Source organism: Neovison vison, chromosome 5, assembly GCF_020171115.1.
Source record: "Neovison vison isolate M4711 chromosome 5, ASM_NN_V1, whole genome shotgun sequence".
Lineage (NCBI taxonomy): Eukaryota > Metazoa > Chordata > Mammalia > Carnivora > Mustelidae > Neogale > Neogale vison.
Window position 1 is genome coordinate 136,787,628 of NC_058095.1, and position 25,760 is coordinate 136,813,387.

The 25,760-nt window shown below is 36.7% G+C and overlaps 1 protein-coding gene across 12 annotated transcripts in view; it reads right to left on the reverse strand.

The window, feature by feature from the left end:
- Window positions 1-25,760, reverse strand: part of MYCBP2 (MYC binding protein 2) — a 283,092-nt gene that overhangs the window by 253,931 nt on the left and 3,401 nt on the right. The window lies entirely within an intron of this gene.

Below are 25,760 nucleotides of genomic sequence, written 5' to 3' on the forward strand. Positions count from 1 at the left end.
AAGTTCATTATTAGGATATACAAAGCTATGAAAAATGTACTTCCAAACTAGATATCTGAATGTTTCTTCTGCAAACGTTCTATGACACAATATACTCTCCATGCACACATAAGATACTAACACACAATATAGCTATTGAGATAATAACACAGCACTGGAATGCTAAGAAATATACATTAAATGATCAAAATATTAAATTTTGCAAATATTTTTATAAAATTAAAAAAGGCAAATGGCATCAAATAAAGTTTTAAAAATGTTGTTCAATAGTGGGGAGGCCAATAATTATTAGGTATATTCCTTTCCCAGAAAAATCTACTCTTTGTAATTGCAAGGGCTACAATAGAAAAAGGGACAGGAAGCAATTTTTACTAAATTGCTATAGAAAAGACCTCAGCTCATACTCTTCTTATATTCTGTAGCCAGTTTTTTCACAAGCTCACAGGCCTAAGACCAAATTATTCTTTAAGCAGAAGGATGCCCCCGAATAACTTCGAGAAAGAGACAGAAAAAATGTGGCAAAAAATAAGAATTATAGTGGAAGAAAGAAGAATCCGGGAAAACAATTTTATTTAAGTATGTCTCTAACACTGAGGTACACACTCTTAGGTACTAAAAAATACAACATGAAAAAGACAGTTCTTGCCCTCAAGGAGCTCAAAGACTTGAATGAAAAACATAATTTAATGATCAACAAAAGGATGCTCCTGAAGAGGAGGAGGAAGAGGAAGGGGAGGGGAAGAAAAGAAAAGAGGAAGAGGAGGAGGGGAAGGAAGACACACTAGATGCTAGAGTCGTAACACTTGGTAACTAATTTAGTGGAAGTTGTGACCAAAACAAAAGTTGCATGCCTAGGCCACCTGGAGGTAGGGATGTCATTCACAAAAATAGGGAAGTCAAGGGGAAGAATTTAGTTTCCAAAAGGAAAACATTGGTTCTATTTTTTTTTTCAAGATTTTATATATTTATTTGAGTGTGTGTGTGTGTGAGAGAGAGAGAGAGAAAGAGAGAGAGAGAGAGAACATGAGCTGGGGGAAAGGCAGACAGAGAGGGAGAAGCAGACTCCCCACTGAGCAGGAAGCCTAATGTGGGGCAATCCCAGGACCGTGAGATCATGATCTGAGCCAAAGGCAGATGCTTAACTGATGGAGCCACCCAGGTGCCCCTATTTTTAATTTTTTTAGAAGGGTAAAGGACAAAGGGAGACAGAGCATCTTAAGCAGGTTCCATGCCCAGCACGAAGCCCAGTGCAGGGCTCCAACTCACAACCCTGAGATCATGACCTGAGCAGAAACTAAGAGTCAGCTGCTTAACCAAATGACCTACCCAGGTGCCCCCAGTTCATTTTTAAAGATGTTTGAGTTCAAGATACTAAAATGTCAGCAAAACAGACATGAAAAAGCATATGAAAAATTATCTTTGACAGTTCCTTCAGCTTTACTCCCTAAACCAAAATAATCACAAATTCTTGTCAATTATGTGTTATAAATAGTTCTTGAATCTGTCTACATCTCTACGGCTCTCTACATCTCTATGGCTGTCTACATCTCTACATCTCTACGGCTGCAATTCTAATAACCTGTTACCACCACTTCTTGGTTGGTCTACTGCAAAAGCTTTTTAATTCATTTCTGTACAACCATGTTTGCCCTACTTCAATTCATTCTTCACCCAGGAACCCAAATCAACTTTTTTTTTTAATTAAATTCTTTATTTTTTTTTAAAGATTTTATTTATTTATTTGACAGAGAGAGATCATAAACGGGCAGAGAGGCAGGCAGAGAGAGAGGAAGGGAAGCAGGCTCCCTGCTGAGCAGAGAGCCAGATGTGGGGCTTGATCCCAAAACCCTGAGATCATGACCTGAGCCGAAGGCAGCGGCTTAACCAACTGAGCCACCCAGGCGCCCCCCAAATCAACTTTTAAAAACACAAATCTGAAGGGGTGCCTGGGTGGCTCAGTTGGTTGAGCATCTGACTCCTGATTTTGGCTCCGGTCATGATCTTGCAGTTGTGAGATATAGCCCCACGTGCGGTTATGAGCTGAGCCTCAGGTCTGCTTGGGATTCTCCCTGCCCCTCCCCCAGCTCAGATGTCCTCATCAGCATGTATGCTCTCTCAAATAAATAAATAAAAATTCTAAAAAAAAAAAAAAAATAGAAACACAAATCTAGGAGGTAACTATCCCACCCAAAACCCTACTAGTATCTACTCAATTCTCTTGGCTTAGAGTCCAAAAGCATGGCTTTAAAAATCTTCTACCAAGATCTGCTCTCTGCCAGCCTCTCTGCCTCATTTTGCATCCCTCTCCAACTTGTTCATCATACTGCAGCCACAAAGACATCCTTCTAGCTATGTGGATCTGCTAAGCTACTTAGGGGCTTTCACAAAGGCTCTCCCTCTTCCGGGTATTCTCTCCCACATCTTTTGCTAACCACCATTCATCTCTGAGGCCCCAATATAAGCGTCAATTACTCTGTAATGTCCCAGATTGGGTTAATTTCCCTAATATTCACTCTCACATCACTTACACTTGTTTCACTGTGTTATCTACAACTGTAATTATGTATGGGATTATGTGTGCAATGCATTACTCCTTCACCAAGCTGTAAGTGCCACGAGTACAGACGCCATGTATTTCTTGCGCTGTGCTCTAGCTTCTTAGTCTAAAAAGTACTTAGAACAAAGTAATCAATACTATTTTGAGAGAAAGAAAAAGTTGGAGGAAGGAGACAGGAAAGAGAGAAAAGAATGAAGTTCAGAGCTTTAAGCATTACTCAGAGGACCAAGGTTAGATTCATGGATACACAGATACATTTAAAGGATATGTAAGCCATACATATCCATTTAGGAGTTATCCATGAAATGATTTTATGCAGATTTTGGTGCAACGGAGGTAATGGAAAACCAGGTACATGGGTAAGATTTCCCCCAGAGAGCATGCTACGAAAGTAAAGAAAAAGACTGATCAATAGTGTCCTGTGGGACACATGAACAGATACACCAGCTTATACAGTCTATCCAACTATGAGCATTGCTAGAGCATGAAAAATGTCTATTTCAACTCCACTTTTAAGACCTGCATCACTGCCTGACATATCATGGTTGTTCAAGAATTATCAAAAATGAACAGAAAGTTAATGAAAATTAACGGATATTTCTCATTAAAGTTTAGAAAAACAACTTCTCTTTTATATTAAATGAAATCAGTTATTTGAGCAACAGGAACATGTAACTGCTAAAAGATTAGCCCCTTTTGTACAACTTAGAAAAACATCAAGGTTCACTCAAAACTAATCTTTAGAGAAGTAGAATATATAAACCCCCAAAAAATGACTTTCCTGAAGCCTACTCATCACAGACTAAAAATTTTCACAAATATACATCAATATTTGTTTTTGTTTAATAAACATCTTTGAAGTTCAAACGGCTTTAATACATATTCCTAAAATACTTCTTCCTATGCATTTAATTAGTTATAACAATTTTAATGAACCTAAGCCCACCAATTCCTGACTATAAAGAATCAGCTTCTCCCAAATCCCCACAAATTGATTTCACTGTGTTTTGTTGTTATTGTTGTTCTTGTTGTTAATTTGGCTTGTTTTGTAAGAAGTAGATGCCTGTCAAAAGAAAGCCAGTAATAAATTAAAAGTTATTATGGAGAAAATCTATAGTCAACATTAGAAATAAAAATACAATTTGTCAGTAAGCTAACATCCCCTTATATAACTAATGGAAAAGCTTAGTTGAAAACTAAATTTAAATAAAGTTTTCATGATATCAGAGCATGGACAGATAAAAGAAAAACTCTAGAAACCAGTCTTACACAGTAACAATTCACCCTGGAATTTATGATGATTTAGGACTTCAAATCCTAAATCAAATAGGAACTTAAAATGAAAAAATGTCTGGAATTGATCTCATAGGATTTTTAGTCATTTCACAAAAAGAACCTCATACCTATGAGATTTGAAAGAATTATGAGTGCTAATAAAAGGCAAAGGCTATTAACATTCTTTAAATATTTATTTTAAAAATATTTACTTTAAAAATTCCAAGGAAGAAATTTTAATAGTTACCACGGTTTAAGGAAAAACAATTTTTTCCTGCAATGTAAGAACAAATGAATATTTGCAGGTTGTTCCATGATATAGATCATTAGTTTCTCTATCAGCTTATTGCTGAGTCTGTTTTCTAAAAAAAAAACAAAAGTTAGTCAAAATTTAATTTTAAAACGTCTCTTATCCTGAATCTGTTTCTTCATTTGTAAAATAACAAGATGAAGGGGATTATTTCTGAGATTCCTTTTAACTCTAAAATACTGGAGTTTTAATAAGTCCAAATACAAAGAACTTCTAGAATAAGATTTCAATCTTTTGTTTAATTTCCCTTAGTAATGAGAAATGAAAAATTCCTAAGTCTATGGTCTAAGGCAAGAATAGAGAAATTTTTTTTCTGTAAAGGGCAGACTGTAAATACCTTCCACTTTGTAGGCTATAGGATCTCTGTTTCAACTACTCAACCATTACAGCAAGAGAGCAGACATAGACAAACTATTTAGGAACACTGAAGTTTGAATTTCATAGTTTTTATATGCCACAAAACACTTTTTTTTAAATCTTTAAAAATATCAAAACCATTCTTAGCTCACAGGCAATACAAAACAGGCTCTGAGCCAATTTGGTCTTTGTGTCACAGTTAGTCAACCTCTGGTCTAGAGTGTACTTTGAGAAACAGGCTCAACAAGAAAGAAAAAAAAGTAACTACTAGTATGCAACACAGATAAAAACTGTTCAAAATATCACTATGCTCATACAAATAAGCATTCTTTTTTTAAAATTTAGTTTAATTTTTGTGTGTGTGTGTGTTCCAAAATTCATTGTTTATGCACCACAGCCAATCCTTCATGCAATATGTGCCCTCCTTAATACCCACCACCAGGCTCACCCAAGCTCCCCCCTCCAAAACCCTCAGTTTTTTTCTCAGAGTCCACAGTCTTTCATGGTTTGTCTTCTCCAATTTCCCCCAACTCACTTCTCCTCCCCATCTCCCAATGTCCTCCGTGTTATTCCTTGTGCTCCACAAGTAAGTGAAACCATATGATAATTGACTCTCTGCCTGACTCATTTCACTCAGTATAATCTCCTCCAGGCCCGTACATGTTGATAATCTCCTTCAGTCCCTAAATGTTGATACAAAAGTGGGTATTCATCCTACTCAAGGAACTACAGAACACTCATGAAAGAAACTGAAGAAGACACAAAAAGATGGAAGAGCATTCCATGCTGATGAACTGGAAGAATAAACATTGTTAAGACGTCTATACTGCCTAGAGCAATCTATACTTTCAATACCATCCCAATCAAAATTCCACTGGTATTTAAGAGCTGGAACAAACAATCCTAAAATTTGTATGGAACCAGAAGAGACCCCAAATTGCTAAGGAAATGCTGAAAAAGAAAAAGAAAACTGGGGGCATCACATTGCCTGATTTCAAAGCTTGACTACAAAGCTGTGATCACCAAGATAGCATGGTACTGGCACAAAAACAGACACATAGACCAATGGAACAGAGCAGAGAGCCCAGATATGGACCTATGGTCAAATAATCTTCGACAAAGCAGGAAAAAACATACAGTGGAACAAATAAGCATTCTTAAAATTGTCTTTCTTTTTGCAAAGATCAACTCTAGACTTCCGCTTCCTTAAAGTAAGATGATACTAGAGAGAAGCAAGCCATTTTTCTTTCTTCAAAAACTTGACTAGCCTAAGAACACTGTGGAAGTAATTAAGAACTAGATAAACCAAAACTCCAGAGATGAAAGAGCACTTCCATGGTGAGCTCAGACCACTGGCATTTTCCTCCATGGGGGTTTTTGCAAAGTTTGGATACACGTGAGGTCAAATTGAGCCTAGTTTAAACAGAGGAACTCTACCAAAGAAAACCAGAAACTAGTGTAGCTTTAGCTGGAGTGAGACCAGAAATCTAGAAAAGCCTCAAATACATGGGCAGTTTCCCTAGTGATATAAAGCTTAGTAATGGGATGCTGGAGGATGGGGAGGCTGTACCAACACAGTCAATTTCCCAGTCTCCCAATGTCTAGAAGTCAGAATCCCAGTTAGAGGAGGAGTCTCCTTAATTCATGAAAGGATGGAAATTGTCAACACCTCATTCTACCTGTCTAACACAGCAAAGAGCAAAATGCTCTGAAAGAAAATAACTGGTAGGCACATAATAAATATATTAAGAGATATACAAGAAGGAAAATAATCAGGCAGACTCAAAATAACTGTCATTGAATTTAGGAGACAAGAATTTAAAATAGATGCAAAGATGGAAAAATAGGATGAAATCTAATTTTTAAAAAGCCAAGTAGCTATTCTAAAAAATAAATAACTGAAATCAAGAAATTGTCAGGTGATTTTAAGAGCAGACTAGACCAGAGGAAAATAGGATTCATGGACTTGCAGATAGGCAAAAGGAAAATATCCAAACCCAAACTTAGAAAAAAAATGAGATGCATAAAACAGAGTATGAAACAAGTAGGACACAGTTAAATGGTCTCATATTCATGTAAATAAAATCCAAGATGGAAAAAAGAATGGAGCAAATGCAGTATGTGAACAGGTAATTAATGAAAAGTTTATAAACATGAGGAAAGAAATCAACCCGGAGATTCAAGAAATTCAGGGAAATGCAAGAGGAAAATGCAAAGAAAACCAAAGGCACACCAAATGCTAGGCACAGTCAAACTGCTGAAACAAAGAATAAAGAGAAAATCTTAAAAGCAACAAAAGAAAAAAGATACACTCAAAAGAACAACAGTTAAGATTAATAGCTTCCATTCTCTGTGTTGAACAGTGCTGGGGAAGGAGAGGTGTAGACCTAGAATTATATACCTATCAAAAATATCCTTTAAAAAGGAAGACAAAAATATATTTTAGACCCACAAAAGCTGAAACATAATTCATTGTCAATGTACCAATAGAACAAGAAATACAAAAGGAAGATCTTTAATAACCGTTATGTCGAATTTTTAAATAAAAGGATATAGAGCTGAAGTAGAAGAAATGGAGAAGATATATCCTGAACATGATTACCAGCCTTGCAAAAAATGTTGGTATGGCTGTATTAGTATTTGACAAAATTAATTTTTAAGGCTAGAAGTATTATTAGAGATGAACTGAACACTTCATAGTGCTAACAGGGTCAATTCAATAGGAAGACCCAGCAATTCCAAATCTGATGCATCAAATAATAACATAACTTCAAAACATATGAAGTAAAATTGAGCTACATAAAAGGAGAAAGACAAATTCACAATCAAAAGAGCAGATTTTAACATACCTCTCTTTAATTGACAGAATAAGTACAGGATAAAACAGCATGGATATAGAAAATTTAAAACATGATTTATCAATTTGACCTAAATGACACACCTAGAAAATCACACCTAACACCTGCAGAATGCACATTCTTTTTTAATGCAAATATAGAGTATTTACCAAAATAGACAACAGAATGCTGGACCACAGACTAAGTCTCAACAAATTTCCAAAGACTGCGAGTGTGATCACAGAAAAATTAGCACCACGCTCTAACCACCTGAGCTAACCGGCCAACTGATCACAGAAAAATTAAACTAGAGACCAAAAGGAAAAAAAAACTAAAATATTCCCAAACGTTTGGAAATCTAAAAAAGAAAACAAAACAAAAACCCAAATAAATAACCTATGACTCAAAAACTTAGAAAGTTAAAATAAAATTCAGAAAATATTTTCAATTAAATAAAAATGACATATGACATATCAAAACTTGTGAAATGTAGCTGAAGTAGTGCTTAAGGAAAATGTATAGCTGTTTGCAAAGACAAAAATGCATATAATGAAAAAAGAAATTCTGAAAATAAATGATCTAGGCTTACATCTTTAGAAGCTAGAAAAACAATACCAAGTAAACAATGTAAAAAGAGGGAAACAAAAGTAAGAACAGATAATCGATAAAATAGAAAACAGACATTGAGTAGGGAAAATCAAGGAACCAAAATTGGTTCTCTGAAAAGATCGATAAGGAAAGACTGCTCTAGCAAGACTAGTCAGGAAGAAAACAAAAACCAAAAACCAAAAAAACACAATTACCCATATGAGAAATAAGAAAGGGGACATCATCATAGACACTGCCCATAAATTTGACAATTTAAATACAAGGGCAAATTCCATTGAAAACTGTAACTTCTCAATATTAAATAAGGAAAAAATACAGTATCTGAATGGTCTTATATTCTGTTAAAGAAACTGAATCCCTAACCAAAACCCTTCCACAAAGAAAACTATAGACTCAGTGGCTTCACCAGAGGATTCCTCTAAATACTTAATTCACTGGTATATTTTTTCAATTTCGATCTTAAACTAAATCTTCCTATGAATATAAAAAGAAGAAACTTCCCAACTCATTTTAGGAGACTAGCATAATTCTGATACCAAAATCTGAAAAGAATATTTCAAAATAAGAAAATCTCAAGCCAACATCTCCCATGAACAAAGAAGCAGAAATACTACCATAGCCAAAAAGTGAAAACAACCCAAATGTTCATCAACTGACAAATGGTAAACAAAATGTGGTACATCCATATAACAGGATACTATTCAGCCATGAATGGAACAGACACATGCTACTTTATGGATGAACTTTAAAAACATTATGCTAAGTGAAAGAAAGCCACAAACTGTATGATTCCATTCATTTCAAATGTCCAGATTACACAAATCTATAGAAACAGGAAGCTGATTAGTGGTTGCCAGGGGCTGATGGAAAAGAGAAGCAGAGTGAGTGGCAATGGGTATACGATTTCTTTTTTGGGTAAAGAAAAATGTTCTGTTTGCACAACTTTGCCAATACACTAAAAATTACTGATTTGTATACTTTCACATGGTGTGTTTCATGGTATATGAATTATATGTCAACTAAAAAATAAGATTAAAAAAGCCACTGATCTAAACGTGATTTCAATGTTCAGCAACCTATAAAAAAGATAGATAAATTACAAAATCCAATCAATATAACTCAACAGGATAGTAAAATAAGGAAAAAATATTTAATCATTTCAATAGAAAAAGTATTTTATAAAACTCAACAACTACTTGGATGAAATACTTCCATAAGGCAGGAAAAAAAATTATCTGATAATTACTAAATTACTTAATTACTTAATCTGTAATTACTTAATCTGGAAGCCAGTAAATTAAACAAAAGAAATAAAAATCATAATGGTGGACAAGAAAACAGTAAAGCATTTTTACTTGTACATAATCTAACTGTATTTACAGAAAGTGCAAAGTAATCCACAAATAATAAGTGAATTACCCAGGTCACTAGATACAACACCAATTTTTTTAAAAAATCAACTAATTTATAAAACACAGTATGTACTTAAAGCTTTTCTAAATAAACCAGTTATTTCTCCTATGTAATTAATGTAATGATACTCTCATCACTGTGTTTAAGCATTACTAAATAAATTAGGGAGGAACAGTAGTCTGATTACTAAGTAGAAAACTTTTATTTACTTTCCTAGGCTGATAATTAGTAACAAGAAAAGAGATTTGAGCAATTCAAACTGATCTGGGGAGAGATGCAAACAGATTTCCTATATATAGCTTCAATCTCTTGATCTATTTAGAAGTCTTCATATGGCAGTGGGGATAGGGGATAATAATTCTATATAAAACCACCTTGGCAGTGGGCACAGCAGTCTAACAAAATGAGGGAATAAAAAGTGAGGAAAGAAGTCTTTGAAAAGTTAAACTTTAGACCATGCCTCCTTCAGATTTATACTGCAGATACCAGTAGCCAAAGTGGGTGAGAAAAACTCAAGCCATGAAGACATTGTAAAACTTTCTAAGGACAATCTGTTCACCCCAGGCCTCAGAGAGCTACCACAAGTGTAACAACAGTTATCAGTCAAATAAGCAGGCACACAAAAAGATACAAGGAACCCTGAGAACTAGCAGAAATAGACAACAGATACCAAAACAGAGTGCAGGTGGAATTTTCAGACCCAACTATGCTTACCAAATTTAAAGAAAATAAGAGACAGCTTTAAAGTATCTGCAGCATATGAGGAATATAGCATATATGGAAGATAACCAAATCAAACTTTTATGACAAAGAAAAATACAGTAACTGAAATTAAAGACCCATTAGGTAGGTCTGCAGCATCTCAGACACAGATGAAGAGAGAATTTGAAGAGATTAGAAAAAAGTATCAGCACAGAAAGATAAAAAGGTTGAAAATGTGCTCTTGAAACCTCCAGTTCTGAAACCTCCTTCAACTCCCATCATCCCGAAAGAGATAGCCTTTACTCCATCCAAGAATACTTCTCATACACTGGACCCTATCTCATTAGCCATCCTCAGGATTTCACTCAACCACTTACGTCCTCTTTTTGTTCACTAGTGAAATCTCTTTAACTGAGGATTTCTAAACCTAGAAGCCTACTGGCCTCCTCCAAATGAAGGGGGGGGGGGAAGTTAAATGATTCTCTATTTCTCCTCATCATGAAATTTCTTAGGGAAAAGTAGTCTTGAACTTTTTCAATCTCTTACTATCAAATTCCTATGTATGACTTCTCAATGCCACAAACTTCCTTATTGTTTATTCAATTCCCTAGCTTCGGTCTTTATCTTTCACATTCCACTGTATATGAGTATTGTCAGTCTACTTCTTTAAATACCTTCCTCCTACCCCTTGACTTCAACCCTTATTTTAGTGTTCCTTCTATCTTTGATGATGATTCTTTCTCAGTCTAGTTTAATAGGTCCTTTTCCTGTTCTTGAAATGTTTATTATATATATTACATCTTCTGAGAGTTAACTGTTCATATTCTATATTTGTGTCTTATAAACTCTGTTTTTAATAATCCATAACAATCCTAAATAATAATAATTGAGAGTTCAGGAACATCATAGGAATACTGATCAGGAGCAAGTTGTGTTCTCTGACAATAAAGGTACATCTACCAAAAAACTGACAACCTTTCTAGCTTCTTCAAAATTCTACCCCAACTCATTTAGTTCAGATTAGATCTGCTAACCCTCTTCTTTGCTCCTTAAATGGGCCTTACTTCATGAATTACCCTCATTCTCTCTTTTTTATTTATTATTCCCATTCTTCTCCTTCAGTCTAGTAGGTTGAGAGTAAAAAATTTAGAGACAAATGGCCAAGGTTCAAATGCAGACTGTGTCATTTATTAGCCATGCTCTGGGAAAGTTACTTAACCTATGTTAGCTGTTTTATCAGTAAAATCGGGTGAAAACAGTACCTCTCCTATTGGATTATAAAGCGCTTAGAGTTACACCTGGTATTTAATAAACACTAAACAAATTTTGTTTCTTATTATTATCATGCTAAAGTGTCTACCTTGATTTGGGTTTCCTCAGAAGCAGACTTGACTCAAGGATTCATGTAAAAGGAGCTGTTTTGAGAAGTGAGCCAGGAAAAACACTGGAGGAGGGGATCAAAAGTAAGATAGCGAAGGCAGTCAGTAAAGAGTGGATTAGCCAATTACCCTGATGGGCAACTAGAGTATGATTCTACTGGAAAACTCTGGTAGATAGTGTAGAACATGGCTCAGTTACCCCAACAAAAAATGAGGTATTTACCCACCAAACTTTTCATCCATCACTGGTTGAAAGTCTTTCGAAAGGCATTAGCTTTGGCATTTCTGGCTTGTCCTGCCCATAAGCCAAGAATGTCTCTATGGCCAATAAGAAAGCTCTCAGGCAGAAAGTCATAGACACAAGTAGAAAACATGGAGATAAATTCCAAAGAGATAGGGCTAGGACACTAATAACATCTACTATAGCATCTCTTATCCGAAAGATAATTCTTTGTCTCCTTCTTCAAGCTACTATCTTCCTTATTTCCTTTTAAACACTGATCTTTTTTCTTTTTAAAAATTTTTTATAAACATGTAATATATTTTTATCCCCAGGTCTGTGAATCGCCAGGTTTACACACTCCATAGCACTCACCATTGCACATACCCTCCCCAATGTCCATAACCCTACCCCCCTCTCCCAACTGCCTCCCCCCAGCAGCCCTCTGTTTGTTTTGTGAGATTAAGAGTCACTTATAGTTTGTCTTCCTCCCAATCCCATCTTGTTTCCTTTATTCTTCTCCTACACCCATAACCGCCCCCCATGTTGCATCTCCACTTCCTCATATCAGGGAGATGATATAATAGTTGTCTTTCTCCGATTGACTTATTTCACTAAGCATGATACCCTCTAGTTCCATCCATGTTGTCGCAAATGGCAAGATTTCATTTCTTTTGATGGCAGCATAGTATTCCATTGTGTATATATACCACATCTTCTTGATCCATTCATCTGTTGATGGACATCTAAGTTCTTTCCATAGTTTGGCTATTGTAGACATTGCTGCTATAAACATTGGGGTGCACGTGCCTCTGCGGATCGCTACATTTGTATCTTTAGGGTAAATACCCAGTAGTGCAATTGCTGGGTCATAGGTCATAGCTCTGTTTTCAACATTTTGAGGAACCTCCATGCTGTTTTCCAGAGTGGTTGCACCAGCCTGCATTCCCACCAACTGTGTAGGAGAGTTCCCCTTTCTCCGCATCCTTGCCAGCATCTGTCATTTCCTGACTTGTTAATTTTAGCCATTCTGACTGGTGTGAGGTGATATCTCATTGTAGTTTTGATTTCTATTTCCCTGATGCTGAGTGATGTGGAGCACTTTTTCATGTGTCTGCTGGCCATCGGGATGTCTTCTTTGCAGAAATGTCTGTTCATGTCTTCTGCCCATTTCTTGATTGGATTATTTGTTCTTTGGGTGTTGAGTTTGATAAGTTCTTTATAGATTTTGGATACTAGCCCTTTATCTGATATGTCATTTGCAAATATCTTCTCACATTCTGTCAGTTGTCTTTTGGTTTTGTTAACTGTTTCCTTTGCTGTGCAAAAGCTTTTGATCTTGATGAAATCCCAATAGTTCATTTTTGCCCTTGCTTCCCTTGCCTTTGGCAATGTTCCTAGGAAGACGTTGCTGTGGCTGAGGTCGAAGAGGTTGCTGTCTGTGTTCTCCTCAAGGATTTTGATGGATTCCTTTCTCACATTGAGGTCCTTCATCCATTTTGAATCTATTTTCGTGTGTGGTGTAAGGAAATGGTCCAATTTCATTTTTCTGCATGTGGCTGTCCAATTTTCCCAAAATCATTTATTGAAGAGGCTGTCTTTTTTCCATTGGATATTCTTTCCTGCTTTGTCGAAGATTAGTTGACCATAGCGTTGAGGGTCTATTTCTGGGCTCTCTATTCTGTTCCATTGATCTATGTGTCTGTTTTTGTGCCAGTACCATGCTGTCTTGTTGTTGACAGCTTTGTAATAGAGCTTGAAGTCCGGAATTGTGATGCCACCAACTTTGGCCTTCTTTTTCAATATTCCTTTGGCTATTCGAGGTCTTTTCTGGTTCCATATAAATTTTAGGATTATTTGTTCCATTTCTTTGAAAAAAATGGATGGTATTTTGATAGGAATTGCATTAAATGTGTAGACTGCTTTAGGTTTGCATAGACATTTTCACAATATTTGTTCTTCCAATCCAGGAGCATGGAACATTTTTCCATTTCTTTTTGTCTTCCTCAATTTCTTTCATGAGTACTTTATAGTTTCCTGAGTACAGATTCTTAGCCTCTTTGATTTTTTTTTAAGATTTTATTTAATTGAGAAAGAAAGAACAAGTGAGGGTGGGACAGGGGGAAGAAGGAGAGGGAGAAGCAGACTACCTGCAGAATGGGGAGCCCAAAGTGGGGCTTGATCCCAGGACCTGGTATCATAACTTGAGCTAAAGGCAGATGCTTAACCGACTGAGCCACTCAGGTGCCCCTAAACAGACTTCTAAATACTCTCCTTTCTTCCCCTAACCTCAATTTACTTTCCCCCTGAAATGTGACTTCTTGCCTTCTGGAAAAATGAGATGGGGGTGAGTGGGTGTAGGTCATTATCTCTTAATGCAAACTTGAAGATGAGGTCTTTAGACTTCTATTTAGCTAACCTACAGGAAAAGACACAGTTTGTAAGTGATGGTATGTTCATTGTTCATGAGGAACCTTTGAGTATACTGAGCATAGTGTATTTGAGACAAGATTGAGAGAGTCCCAGCAGCAGACTTTTCAAATTACAGGTCTAGAGATCAAGGGAAAAGTTTTAACTATAAATCACACACCAGGAAGTAAAAAACCAATTAGGTAGTAACTACAATCAGAGGACTGACTGAAATAACCAAGGAAGAAAATTTAGAGAGAAGGGTACCAAGAATGGACTCTTGAGAAACTAGCTCTTTCTTCCTTATTATCTAAAGAAAAGGCATTGTTACTTCTATACTTGTAATCTAGTCACCTATTATATCTATCATTCTTTCTTCATTCTTCTAACACCAAAACATTCTTGAATCCATTCTGTTGTAAATATACTTATACTGGAACACAACCATGCTCATCTGTTTACATATTTATTGCTTATGGGCACTTTCAAACTCTAACAGGAGTTAAAGAGTTGCTAGATTGTAGTATTCTAAAGCCTAAATACTTGAGGGTATTAGGTCCTATACAGAATTATGTTTGCTGACCCTTCACCCATGAGACAATAAATACCAAGCAACCTCATATGTGCATAACTGCGTTCCCGGAAGGAAACAAGATAGATTTAGTTTGAATATTTGAGGAGATAAAGGCCAAAATGTACCAAATTAAACAAAAATTATCTCACAGATCTCAGAAATTCAATGAATACCAAGCACAAGCTAAGCACACATACACACACACAAACTTTATTTAGGCACAGCATAGTCAGATTACTAAAAATCAAAGGAAAAGAGAAAAACTGTAAGAGCCTTCGAGAAAGAATTATGGTTACAGTATGGTGGCACAAACTAAAATACAGCCTATCTTTCCTACTGTTTACAACTAAGAACTGTGGACAAAATACAAGAAGAAAAAAGAAAAGAAAGAAAAAAGAACTGAGGACTCTGAAAAGCAAACAAAATCATTTGTAGAGCGGAGTACAATTTGGAAAAATGACCCACAGGAGAGTGAACTTCTCAGTTCAATTATTTTTCCTTTCTCTCTAACAGCTTTGCCCAAAGGCCAGGAACCAATCACTGATCAGAGCAACAATCCAGAAGTTAAACCTCTAAGAGAAATCCTATCTTTCTGGCCAGTGGAATTAAGGAAAAGGGCTCCTGAGTGCTGAATGTGGGGAAAAAAATCCTGAAAAGGATAATGAGGAGAGAAAGGGAGTCCCTAATTCTATCTACAAACCCACACAGGTCTTGGGCTTACGCCAGACCTACAAAGGTACAGATCAGACCCTACCAGTATAGACTCAATTGAACTGAGATTTAAAGTACCACCCATGAAAGGCAACACCAAATTTGCCATCTGAACCTAAATGAGTTGACAGTCTGCTAAAAGGAACAACAAAAATCAAAATCTCCCTCCCATTATAAGCCTCAGAGTTTACAAAACATAACATTAACAATGTCCAAGATGCAATCCAAAATTCTTGCAATGCAAAAAAGCAAGAAAAATGTGACCAATTGCAAAGGAAGAAATAATTAATGGGTACCAACTCTGAGGTGACCCAGATGTTCCAATTATCCAACGATAGTTTTTTTGATTGTGTTATGTTAGTCACCTTAGTTTGTTTGTTTTTTTTTGTTTTTGTTTTTCCAATTTATTTATTTTCAGAAAAACAGTATTCATTATTTTTTCACCACACCCAGTGCTCCATGCAAGCTGTGCTCTATAATACCCACCACCTGGTACCCCAACCTCCCACCCCCCCGCCACTTCAAACCCCTCAGATTGTTTTTCAGAGTCCATAGTCTCTCATGGTTCATCTCCCCTTCCAATTTACCCAAAAGCACATACCCTCCCCAATGTCCATAACCCTACCCCCCTTCTCCCACCCCCCTCCCCCCAGCAACCCACAGTTTGTTTCGTGAGATTAAGAGTCACTTATGGTTTGTCTCCCTCCCTATCCCATCTTGTTTCATGGATTCTTCTCCTACCCACTTAAGCCCCCATGTTGCATCACCACTCCCTCATATCAGGGAGATCATATGATAGTTGTCTTTCTCCGCTTGACTTATTTCGCTAAGCATGATACCTTCTAGTTCCATCCATGTTGTCGCAAATGGCAAGATTTCGTTTCTTTTGATGGCTGCATAGTATTCCATTGTGTATATATACCACATCTTCTTGATCCATTCATCTGTAGATGGACATCTAGGTTCTTTCCATAGTTTGGCTATTGTGGACATTGCTGCTATAAACATTCCGGTGCACGTGCCCCTTTGGATCACTACGTTTGTATCTTTAGGGTAAATACCCAGTAGTGCAATTGCTGGGTCATAGGGCAGTTCTATTTTCAACATTTTGAGGAACCTCCCTGCTGTTTTCCAGAGTGGTTGCACCAGCTTGCATTCCCACCAACAGTGTAGGAGGGTTCCCCTTTCTCCGCATCCTCGCCAGCATCTGTCATTTCCTGACTTGTTGATTTTAGCCATTCTGACTGGTGTGAGGAGTCACCTTAGTTTTTAATGTAGTATTCCAAGATTCATTGTTTATGTGTAACATCCAGTGCTCCATGCAATACAAGCCCTCCTTAATACCCATCACCAGGTTCACCCATCCCCCATCCCCCTCCCCTCTAAAACCCTCAGTTTGTTTCTTGGAGTCCATAGTTTCTACATGCAAAAATGGCAGAACACAAATCCTTTTCAAGTGTATATGGTACAATCTTCAAGGTATACCATATCCTGGGAGATATGGCTTATCTCAATCAATTTTAAAAGACTGAAATCATACAAAAATATGCAATAGTTTGTAGTAACAATATAGTAAGAAAATACCAAATATCTGAAGGTTAATAAAATAATTTTTTTAAGATTTTATTTATTTATTTGACAAAGAGAGAACTCACAAAGGCAGAGAGAGAGGAGGAAGCAGGCCTCTGCTGAGCAGAGAGCCCTGTGTGGGGCTTGATCCCATGACCCTGAGATCATGACCTGAGCCAAAGGCAGAGGCGATATTTTAATCCACTGAGCCACCCAGGCACCCCTTCTATTATAACGTATGGCTCAAAGATAAAATTACAAAAAAAATTTGAAAATATTTTAAGCTTGGGTGCCTGGGTGGCTCTAGTCAATTGAGCATCTACCTTTGGCTCAGGTCATGATCCCAGAGTCCCAGGATCAGAGTCCCCAAATTGGGCTCCTCAATGGGAAGTCTGCTTCTCCCTCTGACCCACCCCGCCCCATGCTTTCTCTCTCTCTCTCTTTCTCAAATAAATAAATGATTAAAAAAAAAAAAAGAAAATATTTAAAACTAAATGACAAAGAACATTTGGAATATCAAAGCTGTGGGACACAACCAAAGTAGTGTTTACATGAAAATTTATAGTTTTGAAGAAAAGTCTAAAATCAATTATCTAAGATTACACGTTAAGAAACTAGAAAAGAAGAGCAGAGTAAACTCAAAGGAGAAGTAAATCATTCTGATGACAGGAAAGTCAACAAAGGAGAAAACAGATCAACAGAGAAAATCAACAAAGCCAAAGTTGTTTCTTTGAACTTATGAACAAAACTGAAAAACTTCTGGCTAAACTGATCAAAGAAAAAAGAGATGACTCCAACATGAAGAATGAAAAGATGAATTATCACCACAGATCCCAGATATTAAAGAATAAATGAATGCTAAGTAATTTTCTGCCAAAATGTTCAACAACTTAGATGAAATGGACAAACTTCTCCAAAAGCTGACATGAGAAATAAAAAAAATCTGAATATCCCTATAACTATTAAAGAAACTAAATTTGTCAAAAGCATTCCCAAAAGATAACTCCAGGATCAGATGGTGTCTCTGATGAATTCTATCAAATATTTAAGAATAATTTCTTAAGAAGTTTTAATAATTATATATGTATATATGCCTTATAGCTCCAAAGTTTCATGGGAACTTTTTAAAAATACAGAAAGAGATTACTGTCCAAATCATTTTATGACACAAGGATACCTGTAATACTATAGCCTGACAGACTTACAGACAAATATCCTTTAAAAATGTACATCCGAAATTCTTAACAAATATTAGTAAATCAAATTCAATAATATATCACATATAAGAAGGTTTTATCCCAGGGATGCAAGGCTGACTTAACATTCAAAAATTAATTTAATTTTTCCTTTTTTTCTCTTAATATATAATCATTTCAACAAACAGAAAAGATACTTGCCAAAATTCAATACCCACTTATGATAAAAACTAAGAGCAATGTAGAAATATTAAAGAACTTCCTTAAATTGGAAAGGCCATTAAGACACCCACAGCTAATATCGTAATATCAAAAGACTGAAAGACTAATTTGTAATTGTTTCCTCCTCAGATTAAGGAACAAGGAAAATGCAACTTTCACCACTTCTATTCAGCATAGTTATGGTGGTTCTTGTCACTGGAATAAAAGTTGGGGGGGGCAGAGTCAGGGGGTGCATTTCTGATTTCTGGAAGTCAGAAAACTTTGTTATAACCTGTTTCCTGCTAGTCATTCTAGATTCCCTTCATCTTTGGCTAGCATTTCTGCTGGTCCAGGTGGCTGATCTTATGAGGCAGTCATCAGACCTTCTCATGTCCATTTAACATTGTAACTGGAAATAAATACCAAGAGACACCTAGTAGATCACGTGTGTCCCAAATCACCATGCTCCATCGTGTAACAGCAGCCTTACCTCCTCCCAATGATCTGGTGCTTTAGTCCTGTCAAAATGGCAACTCCTTTCCCTTGAAAGGGGTGTCAAGTCCCAGAGATAGCTGTGCCTCAAAGTGTAACAGGACTCCTACAGTGTGTTCTATTGGAAATGTTTCCCTTCTGAAAACTAGGACCTTTTAATCCCCAGTGCTCGGCTACAGAGATGGGAGCATAAATTTGCCAGTGGTACTAAGTGGAACCATTCCTATTTCCATGTGTCCTTCCTACTGGGAACCCTGGAGGATGGGCCCTCATCCTGCAGGGTATAATGTCCAAATTGCTGGGTATCATAATCAGTTGTGTCATCAAAAGACTGTTTTGTTGCTCCATCAGGTCAGAAACTTCTGGGTAATGTGATGCGTGATACGACAAATGGATCCCATGAATCCTCCTGTGCTAAAAAGTGGGTCCCTTGGGGCACCTGGATGGCTCAGTGGGTTAAAGCCTCTGCCTTCGGCTCAGGTCAAGATCCCAGGGTCCTGGGATCAGAGTCCCGCATTGGGCTCTCTGCTCAGCGGGGAGCCTGCTTCCCCATCCGCACAGCCTGCCTCTCTGCCTACTTGTGATCTCTAACATACCATTAAAAAAAAAAAAAAAAGAAAGAAAGAAAAGAAAAAAGTGGGTCCCTTACTCTGAAACAATGTTATGTGGGACCTTGTGATGATGGATCTGTAAGGTCTGTAAGCCTTCAAACAGTGGCAATGGCTGAGCCTCTGCAAGCTATAAAAGCGAACTCATAAATATGTGTCAAGAAGCGCCTAGGTAGCTAAGTTGGCGAAGCGTCTGTGTTCGGCTCAGGTCACGATCTCAGGGTCCTGGGATCTAGCCTCACAACAGGGTCCTTGCTCAGCAGGGAGTCTACTTCTCCCTCTGCCTCTCTCCCCACTTGTGCACTCTCTCTCTCTCAAATAAATAAAATGCTAAAAAAATAAAAATATGTGTCAAATCCAGTCAAAATGAATTATAGTCTCTGTGAAGGATGGTTAGTTTCCACTACTCAGGCAGGACATTCAGCAATTCAGTTGCCAGATGAGTACTGGTAAAGAGGAATCTGTTATTGGGCCCTTGCATAGCCACCACTAGTAATTTTCCACAACACTTATAGGCCAAAAGAAATACCTAACAGTAGTTTATTAACTAATTTGATCCAAATAATCAATAAGAATCTACATCCTAACAACTCAACCATTTGAAAAAATGATACACATAAACTGAAAAATATTTATAACCACAACTGCTTAATACTTGGACATGTATAATGCTAGACACTGCACAACTTCTCAAAATTGGAATCTGACTGAACATGCCACCCTCCCTTCCTGTTTCACACTAATTTTTGTGCAGTGCTTGATTTATATCACAGCAACTACCAAAAATACAACTTCAAAAAGATATGACAGCATCAAAAGGAACATAGCATGATCTAATGTCAAAACTGTGAACTACCTCTAGCTAGTTCTTTGTGACAGAAGCTGATGTGTTTCCTTTGAAATTCTGAAATATCCCATAGTATTCCTGTGTGTCTGCTATGGTGTTTCAGGGTGCCTCAGTGCATCTGGGAATCAGCACACACGTGTGTATACCCATACACATGCATTCCCTTTCTTCTCTTAGTGGGTCTAGCACCTCCCAGTAGGTTTTGCTGTGATCTAACTCTAGTTATTGGTTTGATGATAGCCAGTAGGGGGAAGAAGAGATTGTATAGTAAAGGGGAGCATAGTTTTCATGTAACTACTCTCTAGCTAGGAGAAAAAGGCCACTCTTACAGCCCCAAAGAGCTTGGGGGAACTTGGGATTTCAAGATTTTCAAGTGCATCAACTCAGATGTCCCATCCAAAGAGTTGGGGTCCCATTTACTTCTAATCAAAGCAGACAACTGGCAGAGAAAACTTGTGAGAATTCAACATACCTTAGAGTTCTGCTACTCTTAAAATTAAGTCTTGAGCCTAACCTTTAGCCTTTTCTTTCCTCCTACTAAGGATGAGTTTCTTTACACAATGCTAAAGAAATCACCCAACATTTTCATTTTGCCCCCAGTTACTTTCACCCTTTCATTGTCTTTCTCCAATCTATCAACATCACTTATCAACAACCATCTGATTACACTGGCCTTACAATTAATAACTTCCTGAACCTTTCAAAAGCATAAAATATTTGTACTCTCTGGTGCATTCCCTTCTACAGGAATTTCATTCCAAGTCACCACTACTCAAAGTATTAACAACTGCACAGCCACGGTGTATGCCAAGGATTATTAGCATCACTGCTCCATCTACAACCCACAGTGGGGTTCTCACTGCCAACCAGACAGCAGATAATCCAGCTCCAAAATCCCATTTTAAAGTCTACTTCCTCAGACCATTCCTAGCACCACAATTGTTTTGGGTAAAGCTCCATAGGAAACAGACTCTGAAATTGTGATCTGTGTACCAGAAGTTTACCAGCGTAAACTCTGAACCAACAACTGTAGAAGAATGAAGGAAGTAAGACTGAATTGTAATGCAGTCACACAAAGGACTGAGCCAAACCCATGTGGAGCTCTGGCACTGAGAGTGGATCTTGGAGGTTGCCCTACCCTAGGGTAAAAAAGCCAGACATTTATATCCCTAAAGACAACAGGCATTGGATGCAGGTTGACGCTGAAGAGGAGGCATGACTTTGAGAGAAGCAGTTCTGTTGGTCCAGGGAATGCCTGGAATGGGACTCGGCTGCAATTGGTTTTAGATGCCAGTATTCCCAACAGCTAGGGGAACTTGTACCTGAACAGAGGGATCTGGGTGGTGAACCAAGCAGCCACTAATGAAATATTACACTAATTTGGCTAATGATGGGGGAGAATTAAGCCATTTGCCCTGCCTTCTTAGGAGGAAACACAGTCCATCCCCAGTTGATGAGAGAAAACTCTTCTTTGCAGAAGAGTACCAGCTAATAAATATAGAAAAAATAACAGAACTATTAAAATCATCATTTTGAAACCCCTAATGAAATAACTGACTCAGACAAACATTATCAAAGAATGCTAAAACCATTAGGTGAAAGATATTCAGTGAACTGGAGTTATGAACCATCATTACCTGCTTATTGCACAAGAAAAAAGGATACATTTACAGAGGAGAGATCTGGTGGGTACCACCTTACCCAAGTAATTAGACTGAGCATTAGTTTACCCAAGTAATTAGACTGAGCATTAGTAAACAGTGGCACAACCTAAAAACATATGGATGGACTGCAATATGGAGTATTCAGCACTATATGCAAAATATTCTAGCTAAAAAATGTTTAACCCAAACCTAATGAAGCCTTAAATCCTAACTCTCATTTACAGGAAATGTAGGGATAAAAGACATGGAGACTAACAGTATCTGGGGTCCTGCCCTTAAAGAGGTAGATTTATAAGACATTATAGAAAACGTAAAATAAGAGTGACAGAAAACTGATCTGTGGTGGCCAGGGGCTAGGAATAGGAGGGAATTAACCGAAGAAACTTTTTGGAGTGATGGAAATGTTCTATACTTGACTGTGGTGATGGTTCTAAGACCCTTCAAATGAACATTTTAAAAGGGTGAATTTTATTATATGTAAATTAAACCCTGAATAACCTGAATCCTCTTCAGAAAACCTGAAATTTTTTTAATTAAGAAGAGTATTCTGACTATTCTGTTGATTTTTAAAACAAAGATCTTAAAATACAAAAGTATTTTTAAATTAAAATTTTCATTTTATTTCTAAGGCTGATCACAAGATTTTCTCTTATCTTAAGCTAGGACTAATTTATCTCATGTCTACCTACCAATATGCCAACAGAGCAGTTTTTGCCTTAAAATGTATTTATATAGGATTCCATAATTAGAGCTATATCAAACACATTATTACCTAATCACAAATATAGATATACAAACTCTAATTCAATCTCACATCACTTACTAAAGTACTCCTACAATAATGTTTCTTTATAGTTCAAAACCATCAGGGTCTACTGAATAAAATCTAATTTTTAGCTTGCTGTTCAAGCTGCCTTACCCTGACCAAAGTCTCCATTCCCATTATGAATTACCACTACTCTCCCTCCTAACACCTACATGATCCCATTAACAGAGTTCTTAACATTACCTGCACATAAACTGTGCTTTCTCACTTTTTGCTCATGATTTCATGCCAGACCAGAATGCTATTTCCTGTAACACTTTTATAAGTACCTGCCTTTGTATTTTTCACCATTACCCAGATAATAAACTCAGGTATAGAAACTATGTCTTATAAATCTTTATAGGGCCAATGGTTAGCACCAAGTAGTAATCCGTGAACCTTTTTTGGATTAATTGACTACTTAATCTCTTAAAACCAAAATCCCAAGTATCTGAGATAAAGTAGCTGAAGGAACTAAGTGGGTTTAGCTTAGAGAAGAAAAGCAATTCCCTATTTTAACCATAATCTCCTCTATTGTTTCCACTTTGTTCTTCTACCACTTCAACCCACATCCCCTGACTCCTCTTTATCTCCCAGTCTAACAGCTCCTTCCTTGCCGTTATTTTCCTTTTTACCAAATGGTCAATGTCACCAAAACTTTCACTTTCTTTTTTCCTTTGACCTCCAGTCACACTAACCTTGAGCTAACTCACCCAACAGTTTTTCCCATTTCTTCATTGAGTGAAAAAACTTATAATATCATGCTGACTAGAATTTTAAATATATTAACTTTAATAGTAACAATAGCAGCAGCAGCTGACATGTAGTGAGTACTTACCCTGTACAGGCACAATATCCTTTTAATAACCCTATAAGGTTACAGGTAAAGAAACGGACAGAGAAATGCTAATTAATTTGCCCAACTTAGAAAAAGGTAGAACTGGGATTTGAACTAAGGCAGTCTGCCTTTAAGGCAGATTTAGGGACTGACCTATAATCCTTCCCAAATGCAATGCTATTATTACCATCCACACTCAGAATTGATCAGACATTCCTTTACTGATTTCTACTCCAACCCCCTTCCCCAAGTTAATGTTCTAATTTTGATCGGTTCATTCATACAAAAATACATTTACTGAGTCACTGAATAAACGAAATCATTATTCTCACATTCATCACAGTCACGGAGACCAAAAATAAGAGTAAGACATGATATTTGCCTTTTAGGTGCTCAAATGCCATCTGCCCCCTCACTCTCAGCAGAAATCAATAATATTTAGTATTTGTATTTAGTATTTAGTATTTGTATTTAGTTTTATTTGTATTTAGTATTAATTTGCCAAGCGTTTTAGATATATGAATTCATTTGATCTACAAAGCAATCCTCATTATCATTATCCCCTTTCTACATATAAGTGAGGCATAAACAAAAGTGAAATAAAAAGTGGAGCTACACCAAAATAAAAAGCTTCTGGACAGCAAAGGAAAACTATCAATAAAATGAAATGAAAAGGCAAACTACAAAATAGGAGGAAAAAATGTAATAAAATATTACCATATATCTGATAAGAGGTTAATACCCAAAATATATATGGAACTCATACATTACAAAAGCGAAAACAAATACTAATAAACATTCAATTAAAAATGAACAGAGGACCTGAAATGACATTTTTCCAAAGAAGGCATACAGATGGTCAACAGGCACATTAAAAGATATTCGGTATCACTAATCATTAGGGAAATGCAAATCAAGACCACAATGAGATGACTAACTCACACCTGCTAGAATGACTGTGATCAAAAAGACAAGAAATAACAAGTATTGGCAAAAATGTAGAGAAAAGGGAACGCTGTGCACTGTTGATGGAAATGCAAATGGGTAGAGCTGCTATGGAAAACAGTATAGAGGTTCCTCAAAAATTGAAAAATAGAACTACCATATGATCCAGCAATTCCACTTCAGGGTATTTATCCAAAGAATATGAAAACACTCACTCAAAAAGGTATCTGCATTCCATGTTCACTGCAGCATTATTTACAACAGCCAAGACACGGAAGCAAACTAAGTGTCCATCAATAGATTAATGGATAAGGAAAATGTGGTATGCGTTATGTACATATATATATACACATATGTATACATACATACATATACACACAGAGACAGAATATTATCCAGCCATAAAAAAGGAAATCTTGCCATTTATAAAACCACAGATGAATCTTGAAGACATTACCACCCTCATTGAAATAAGTCAGACAAAACCAAATACCATAAAATCTTACCTATATATGAAATCTGAAGCAAAACAAAAAACCTAAACTCATGACACAGAGAACAGACTCGTAGCTGCTAGAGGTGGGAGGTGGGGGGTGGATAAAATGGGTATCGGTGGTCAAAAGATAAGGTTATAAAATTAAAAAATCATGGGATGTAATGTACAACATGGTGACTATCAGTAATACTGTATTGTTTATCTGAAAGTTGCTGAGAGTAAATCTAAGAGTTCTCATCACAAGAAAACAATAGTTGTAACTGTGGTGATGGATGTTTACACTTATTACAGTGATTTCACAATATATACAAAAATGTAATTATTATGTGATAAACATGAAACTAATATAATGTTATATGCCAATTATATCACAATAAAAGTTTTTTTCAAAATCTTGAAGCAAGTAAATTATATAATATATCCAAAGTCACACAGCTAAAAAGTGGTAGAGCCAGGACTGAAAACCAGTCTAGTTTCAGAGTCTACGCTCTTAACCACCTCACCAAAATGCCATCAAAATCACTGACTCCATTAGGCTTGCATCCCTCAACTACTCTACAGGACATACAAAATATAATCCACAGTAATTAATTTATTCAACACCGACATAACCCATTTGCCTTATTTTTTGTCCCTTGAACACAAGCTCGTTCCCACCTCAGAGCCTTTATAATTTCTTAAAACACTCTTCCTCCAGATCTGCCTTTCCATCATTATGATTCAACTTAAATCTCGAGACCTGCCCT